Source organism: Medicago sativa, chromosome 4 (assembly GCF_051527215.1).
Source record: "Medicago sativa cultivar Bolivia chromosome 4, Bolivia_mono, whole genome shotgun sequence".
In the NCBI taxonomy this organism is placed as follows: domain Eukaryota; kingdom Viridiplantae; phylum Streptophyta; class Magnoliopsida; order Fabales; family Fabaceae; genus Medicago; species Medicago sativa.
In genome coordinates, this window is record NC_140752.1 from 89,328,462 (window position 1) to 89,337,167 (window position 8,706).

Below are 8,706 nucleotides of genomic sequence, written 5' to 3' on the forward strand. Positions count from 1 at the left end.
TGAATTCTAACCATTAAACTACTTAAAAAAACCATGATTAACATTATGTTTTGTATAGAATTATCCTTGACTTGTCTTATAAGTCCTAGCTCAACCGGCAAAAAATGCCGAAATTGTTAGACCGGACGTCATGACCGGGGTTCGAACCCCGTTACCTCCACTTTGTGTGTGTGAGTTTATGATGGCTTTGTCATCCTGTCTATCTACCAAAAAAAAAATTATCCTTGACTTTTCTCTTTTTACAAACCTTTATCTTTTTTCATAAAATATTTCTTTGTACTTTTTGTCCTAGACCAATCAAAATGGCTATAACTAGTAAAGTGGGTTATTTGCTTATTTAGAAGATTATCTTAGAATTTAGCAACCAGCTAAACACAAGCACTTTAAGTAATGACTTTTATTGAATGTGGAAAAAAAAAATTAATGTGTTTAAATTATTATTATTTTCCACTATTGGAGTCTAGCACAAATGGTTGTTGCGTTGTGTATGTGAATTTTGTAAATCTCGCATATTGAATTTGATTTCTCAGTTTGAAAAAATATTATTTTCCTTAACTTTTTATAATTATTTTCCTTAACTTTTTATATATCAAAGTGCACCCCTTGATAGATTTAGGTTTGTGGTTTATCTATATGACATGATGATGGAATAATCTAATATGATAAATGTGTAATGGAAGGATAGTATATGCCAATAGATGGTGTCCTTGGTGTTATTAGTGTAGTTGAGATGATTATTGATATGAAAATAATCAAATGAGATCAATAAATATTTAAAACGTTGGTTAATATATTTTTTCTTGATATATATTTATTATTTATACCATTTTATATTTATTTATTTTTGTAAAATACTACGACTTGCAAATGCATCATTTCAACCGTTAACGATCATTTGCAGTGAACCAAAATATACAATTGATAAAGTTAACCCAAAACAAAACAAAAATCCATTACCAAAAAAACAAAATCTTCTCAAATGAAGTGTAGCAAATAATTCCACAAGTGAAAACTTGGAATAGTAACACCAAAATTCATCAATTATCTGCACACATATTTCCTTCTCCAAAAATATGGGATACCCTGATAATCATATTAGAGAAAAGATGGTTAAAATCATGATAATTAAATCTAGAACAGTTAAACAAAAGACTGCTAAAATCATTATCAACTAAATTAAGATCAGCTTGAGTTGAATAGAATTATTCGACTGATATATAGATGCAAAGTAGTTGCTAAGCCAAAGTTTAGGCCCTCAATTTTAGCTAGGTAAGAGCTCATTTATGTAACTTTATAGTGTCATTTTAAATTTTAATTTAAAATAACATTTCCCCTCTATCCCTGTTTTTTTTTTATAATATAAAAAACTACTTTTTGATTAACCATTTATGTTTATTCAATAAAATATAGCTTTCTACTTTTTGTCCTAGACCAATAGAAATGGCTCTAACCAATAAAGTGAAATATTTGGTGAACAGATTATCTTAGAATTTAGCAACCACAACAATACAAGCACTTTAGAGTCATCACTTTTGTTAAATGCAAAAATATTGATGTGTTAAAATTATTATTTTGCCCTAACTTCTACTACAATATAGTACACCTCATAATATATAAGCTTCTATTACAATTTTTTTTTTTTTTGAGGGAACTTCTATTATATAAGCTTCTATTACAATATAGTACACCTCATAATAGATACTTTTTAACCTCATAATAGATGGGCGCCCTTGCTGTTATTGGTGTGTAATTAGGATTATTGCCGATATAAATCATGTTAAATGCGATCAATATCCAACTAAAAAGTAAATAAAAAACTAATTAATTTGTTTTTTTTAACAAGCCAAAAAGAATATATTATTACCAAAAAAAAAAACATTATCCCTAGCTTAAGACCTACCATAGTATAGAACACCAAGTTTAACAACAAATACAAGGCATCAATAAACAAAAAACGAAGAGAAGTAACCAATGTTGAGACAAACAAAAGGGCACTACCACCAATTATGGTAACCAAAAAACATAAGCATATTTTGTCTTCGGCCACAAAAAAGAAAGCAACTTAATTTTATCCAGAAGTTGAAGAATTGAGTTTTCCTTATTGTTAAATATCATGTTGTTCCTTTCATTCCAAATAACTCAATCACAAGATAGTCAAATTAAATGCATTATAGAACGTCGTGCTTTTGAAACACATGTTGAATGACCAACCTAAAGGAAATGATATGAAATTTCAAAGGGATCAACCAAAGAAATAACAAGCCAATTATGCACAAGATGCCAAGGAGATCCGAAATTATCAAATGACAAAAGCAAATTATTTGATGATTCGTAGTTACCGCATCCACTTACGCAAAGTTGTGAGTCGTGAGGGATGATGTCTTGTCTAAAAAAATTATCCTTGACGGACTTACGGAGAAGACGTCAAGCAAATAAAGACACCTTCAATGAAACATCTGTATGCCAAATGAAGAGTAAAATGGTGTGGTTCCTGCCTAGTGAGGAAATGATATGCACCACACACTCAGTAGCTTGCAACCAGGTCCAACTGCTAAAGCCATTGATCCTCATTATTAACCTTCAAAACCACATTGTGAAGTAAAGCCTTACACTCCCCATCCAATTCCTCCTCCCACACCAACAATCTTTGATGCCACTTCCAAGCCTCTCTTCCCTCATCCCAACCCAAAGAGAACATATCTTCTACCGTCAACCCACAATTTTTAGTCAAATCATACAACCTTCTAAACCTTTTATGAAAACTAATTAAAATCCCCTAACCACGGGTCCGTAAAAAAAATGTATATGTGCCACTACCCACATTTCGCCGTAAATTTTCCTCAAACCAATTCCATACCTCTAATCCAGCTTGATTATGGATGCGCACCAACTCATGCCTCCAAGCAGACTCGTCCATACCGCCCTCTTTCACACGCCCTCCCTCCAACACCATTCGCATAAAAGAGCGATATTAAACTCCCTCATCCGCCTAACCCCATACTCACACCCTCCACCTGAGCGCCCCCAACAGAAATGGAAGAAATAATAAATTATAGCAATAATTGATTCAGCTCAACTTATTCCCAGGTTATTCCATTCCCTCTTAAACCTATATCCGGCTAAGAAATGCGCGTGACGAAGCCAGAAAAATGGTACGTAACTGGATAGGGAAAAAGTAAGGTGACAATGCAAATTTTAGATTTTCTTGTAGTCTTTAGATCAAATTAGATTCTCTAAATTGTGTTGATTAAAATTTAGACGAGTTATGGTTGGTTATTTTTTTTGTGTGAATTGTGTTCGGCACGTAACTGCAGAGACTAATATAAAATTTTATAAAACTGTAATGGATGACAAAGTTATCTCTTAAGAGATTAACATTGTTGTATTTTGAGAGTTAGATTCAAACCAATAGCGGATGCACAAGGGGGGCCAGGGGTGGCCGTGGTCCCCCCCCCCCCCCCCCCCCCAATTTTTTCAAATATTTTTTTTTCATACTACTAATCTTGTGATATTACATGTTATTTTAATAGGATCCTATTTTTTATTCAATGCGGTCCCTCCACCCATACCATTAGTACTTTCATCTGAAGTGATATATTATGTGTATTGGGTTTTGTCTTTTACCGGAAAAAAAACCTTTTAGCTTCATAAAGAAAAATCCCTTTAATTATGTAAGTATAAAATCAACAACAGGATAAATCAATTGAAATATGAGTTGCAACACTATGAGTTTAAAGTACTTAAAAATGTGAACTTTGAGAATTTTTCCATTATTACTTGTGAAATGTTTAAAAAAAATTTAGTTAAGATAAGGAAATCAAATTCATACCCATTGATTATAGAATTCCCGTGTCAATACCATCAAACCAATCTAAGTGGGTTATTGTTCGACAATATTAACTTTGAGTATAACTTAAATTTCTTATATATTAATGCATTTGAAGATTAAGTGTTTCTTTAATAAATTGCACCTTTTAAAACTTGGTCCCCCCAATGTTTAAAACCTGGCTCCGAAATGAGCTTACGAATTTTTTTTACTAGAACAAAAAATTGCGAAAACAATATTGAAGAACTGTAAATGAAATTTGAAATTTTCATACGGACAAATTCCTTATTAACTTCGGTATTTAATTAACCAAAAAAATCTATATTATATAAATTTAGGACCTATTTCATGTCCCAATATAGAAGTAATTTTCTCTTCTCTTGGTGTTGACATGTGGCGCTCTTTCTCAAACATTTGGATTTCAATTAAGTATTTTTTTCAATTGACATGTGGCACTCGGAAGCAAACCAAGCAATTTCATGTGTTTGGCAATTAATGGAGCTAATGAATTAATGAAATGAACTACTTTTTATTTTTATTTTCATATAATAATAATATTATGAGACTTTATTATGTTAAAATCATACCAATGATTTTTTATTTAAAGTGCCATTAAAACAATTAAATACAATATGATTTTCTTAAAAATAGGAAGAAAAAAAAAACGTTTCGTTGAGGCAAATTCATCAAACGGACAAAAAAAAAGCAATTTATTTTATTGTTCTTTTTGTGTACTTTAATAACGTATCAAAAACAGACAAAACAAAAAAATTATATTATTGTGTTCTTTAAAAAGGCAAAAACGTTTCATTTTGTTGGTCAACAATAGATGTGGTAATTTTACCAAACTACCATGTGAAAAATACTATAAATTAGACATATGAATTAGCAAATTTTTCATATCACAACTCCGCCTCTCTTTCTATTTGATTATTTTTTTCTAGTGTTTCTTCTTCCTACCTCTTTACAATCCAAATGACACCGAGAATTGATTTCGTTTTTGATATATGTTCCATTGTGGTTTGTGAGAGATATGAACAATGACCAATTGTCTTACTCAACAAAAATGGTTGTTATGGATATTAAGGTTGTTTGACACTATTTGTTTTGTTAGATTTGTTAAATTTTTATATATATAGCAAATAGTTTGTTTGTTTTTTGTTTGTCAGTTTTTTTTTATTTTTTATTATTGTGTATCAACAGAAATGGTTCTTATGGATATTAAGGTTTTTTTTTTTTGGTTACGATATTAAGGTTGTTTGACACTATTTGTTTTGTTAGATTTGTTAAATTTTTTTATATATAGCAAATAGTTTGTTTGTTTTTTGTTTGTCAGTTTTTTTATTATTTTTTTTATTATTGTGTATCAATTAATAGTGTAAAATAATATGCCTAAGGCTCATGGATAAAGCCGCTCTAACTCTTCTATAAAAAAAAAAGCCGCTCTAATTCAGTTATTTAATACACAGTTTGTCTTTTTTTTTAATCAAGAAAAATAGATCCACATAAATATTGATTGATAGCTAACCAACATAACAAGTATACATGAGTGCCGGTTTCAAAAAATAATGGACTTGAAAAAATGTCATATACTTAATTAATCAATAATGAAGGAAATTTTCTCTCAAAAAAAAAATAATGAAGGAAATTTGGAAAGGCACAGAAAAATAGTGGAATTTGAGGCATATGATATAGTAGTAAATTAGTGTATAATCTATCTACACGTTTTCTATATCAGCCACTAAAAAAAAAAAAAAACTAAACCTCATTCTTCATTTTTTTTGCTATGTCAGATTTAATGGACATTTAGTTTCTGTTAATTTCGTTAAATGGTGTATTCTTTAGTCTATTATATAAGTTAATGTGAGATATTTGAAATTAACAAAAAAGATCTTCTATATAATTTTTTATTCTATATAATTTTTTTCCTCTTTTAATTACACCGGAAATACATTACTCAAATATATCACATTTTACTTATATGCAAGTATGAGAAGGAACTAAGTGAAAATCGGGTATAATTGGTCTAAACAGAAAAAATTATTTTATTTTAGCTAATTTTATTTAATAGTGTAGCAAGGTGAAGCTGTGAAAAGAGAGAAGAAGTGTTCGATTGTAAAAGAAAAAGGAGTTCTAAGTGAGCGTATAAAGAAATATTAATTTTTTTTATTGATACAATTGCAAATCATAGCATTCAAGACGGAAATTAAACGATCAATTGAGTCAACACTAATTTTGGAGAGATATTTTGCATTTAATGATAAGGGAAAAAAAAAAAGAAATACGTGTGGTAAATTATTTTCAAAATTAACGTGACATGACAATTTTTGGAATCAAAGAAGTGTTGAGGCTTTTTCTTCAAATGTATATATGATAATGCAAACCCCGCCAGAACTTTTTTAGTCACACGACAGGTAGACTAAACCAAGCATTCTAATTTGGCATTTGATGCTATTATTTTTGTTTATCTATTCAGTACACATATTATACTGTTATTTAAATTGAGATGATTGGTAAATTATTTACTACACGTGTTTAACACTCATTTATATTATTAAACTCATTAAACATCCATTTAAATTGGTCAATCTTCAATTGCTATTTTTAAAGTTAAAAGTTTTTTTAAGGGAGAGTTAAAAGTTTTTAATAGACCAACGTTTTCGGTAGGATACATAAATCAATTATCTTTCTTGGCGAGTAGTGGTAACTAATCATAATTATTATGGTTAATTTCTTCTCTCAAAAAAAATTATGGTTAATTTCTTTCCATTTTAAATTATTTTAGTATCATCTAATAATGAATTTGATGTGATTTATGGTTGTTGATATACCTTTTTTTTTATATCTCTATCTGTATCTCTATTATAAACATTTACCTTACTTCAAATCAAGAGTACATGTGGCATCTTCACATTCCTCTTATCATTTAATGCTTTTTTACCTTTTTTAACTTATTTCAAAGGGAATATTCTATAATTTTTTAATACACACATATTCAAATTTCAATATTCATTCAAAATAAATGAAAATGTTATACACCTTTAATTATCTTTTATGGAAAAATCGATGGCAATAATGTCCAAATAATTTTATTTTAACCAAATTAAGCACCAAATAAATGAAATAATATCTAAAATCTCACTTTAATTTCACGTTATATATATATGATTTTTTTTTTTACCAAATGTGTATATATGGAACTTTTGTTAAAGATGAAAATAACATTTATAATCAATTATTATTGCTTCTTTTTACAGTATTGTCGATTAAGTAGATGAAGCAAAATATATTTATCCTTGATTATTTACTCAATCAATCAAATCAAATCATATATCCTTTGTTTTAATTTTAAACTAATCAGAGTTAAACAAATAATCAAAGTCCTTTATAGGTAAAATCGTACATTACCCAAATGAGCCAATCAAATTATAGTATAATGTCACCTTTTAATATGTAAAGCAATTAGAGTGTAACATGTGTCACCTTTTAGGTTGTTAGCCAATCAAATGTTTTAGGAGTAGCCAGTTTTGCATCATACTTTTTATTTGTTCATGATCTCATTTGCTTTTATTATGTTGCTATATAAAGATATGTTTCTTTCATTATTTTCACTTGCACATTTCTTCCAAATAGTGTTGTCAAACTCCAAAAAATTGTCATGACACCAATATCTAATAACATCTCAGAGATCAACTCGGTCAAAGAATCATGGAGCGAGTTGTTCGAATCATGCCCATTCTTTCTAGATATGATTCTCATGGATGAATCTATGTTTGTATTTTTATTTGTTTGTATTTTCAATTTTCAATGTAATATAATTCATGCCAATATGCAAAGAAGTTGATATACAAATTTGAGCAACAATTAAAAAAGAGAAAGGTGTATTTTGTGAGTAACTTTGGTTGTTATGTAAATCTCAATTAGATTGTATCGAACAAAAAAGAATGAATACAAACTCAATTGTATAAGTTTTCCAAGACATTTTTATTTTCATTTCTATTTCAATCTGGATCAATTGTAATTATATTGTGATTGACAAATTCTGTATTTTGCAATCTTTTCTTTGGCGTTTGTTTATTTTAATAATTTTAATTAATGATATGTATAACATATGTCGAACAAATTTATATGATAAGTATCAATTTATTTTATTTAGGAATTAATCTTGATCCTTGATTATTTACTCAACCAATCAAATTAAATTGTATATCGATCCTTTGTTTTAATTTTTAACTAATTAGAGTTAAACAAATCGTCATAGGTCTTTATTGGCAGGGGTGGCCCTGAGGGTGGCGGAAGGGGCATAAATCCATGGCAACAATTTTGTAGGGGGCATCAAAATTATTAATTTTACGTAGTAGTTAGTACTATATAAATATATTTCTTTTTAAATCGCTGATTAATTCGATTGAAAATATATTTTTAAAGAACTTTGATTATTAATGAATCTTTTGCAATAAAAAATACAAGAAGAAAGACATTCAAATAATTAAAAAGGCACAATTTTATTAATTCGCCAAGGCAATAAAAATCTTAGGACCGACCGACCCTGTTTATTGGTAGAATTATACATTACACAAGTGAACCAATCAAATTATAATATAATTGTCACCTTTTAATATGTAAATCAATTAGAGTGTAACATGTGTCACCGTTTAGGTTGTAAGTCAATCAAACGTTTAAGGATTAACCAATTTTGCATCATATTTTTTATTTGTTCATGATGTAATTTGCTTTTATTTATTTTTCTATATATAATGTATGTTTCTTTCATCATTTTCACCTGCACATTTCTTCCAAACAGTATTGTCAAACTCCAAAAAATTGTCATGACACCAAGATCTGATAAAATCGCTGAGATCAACTTGGTCAAAGAATCA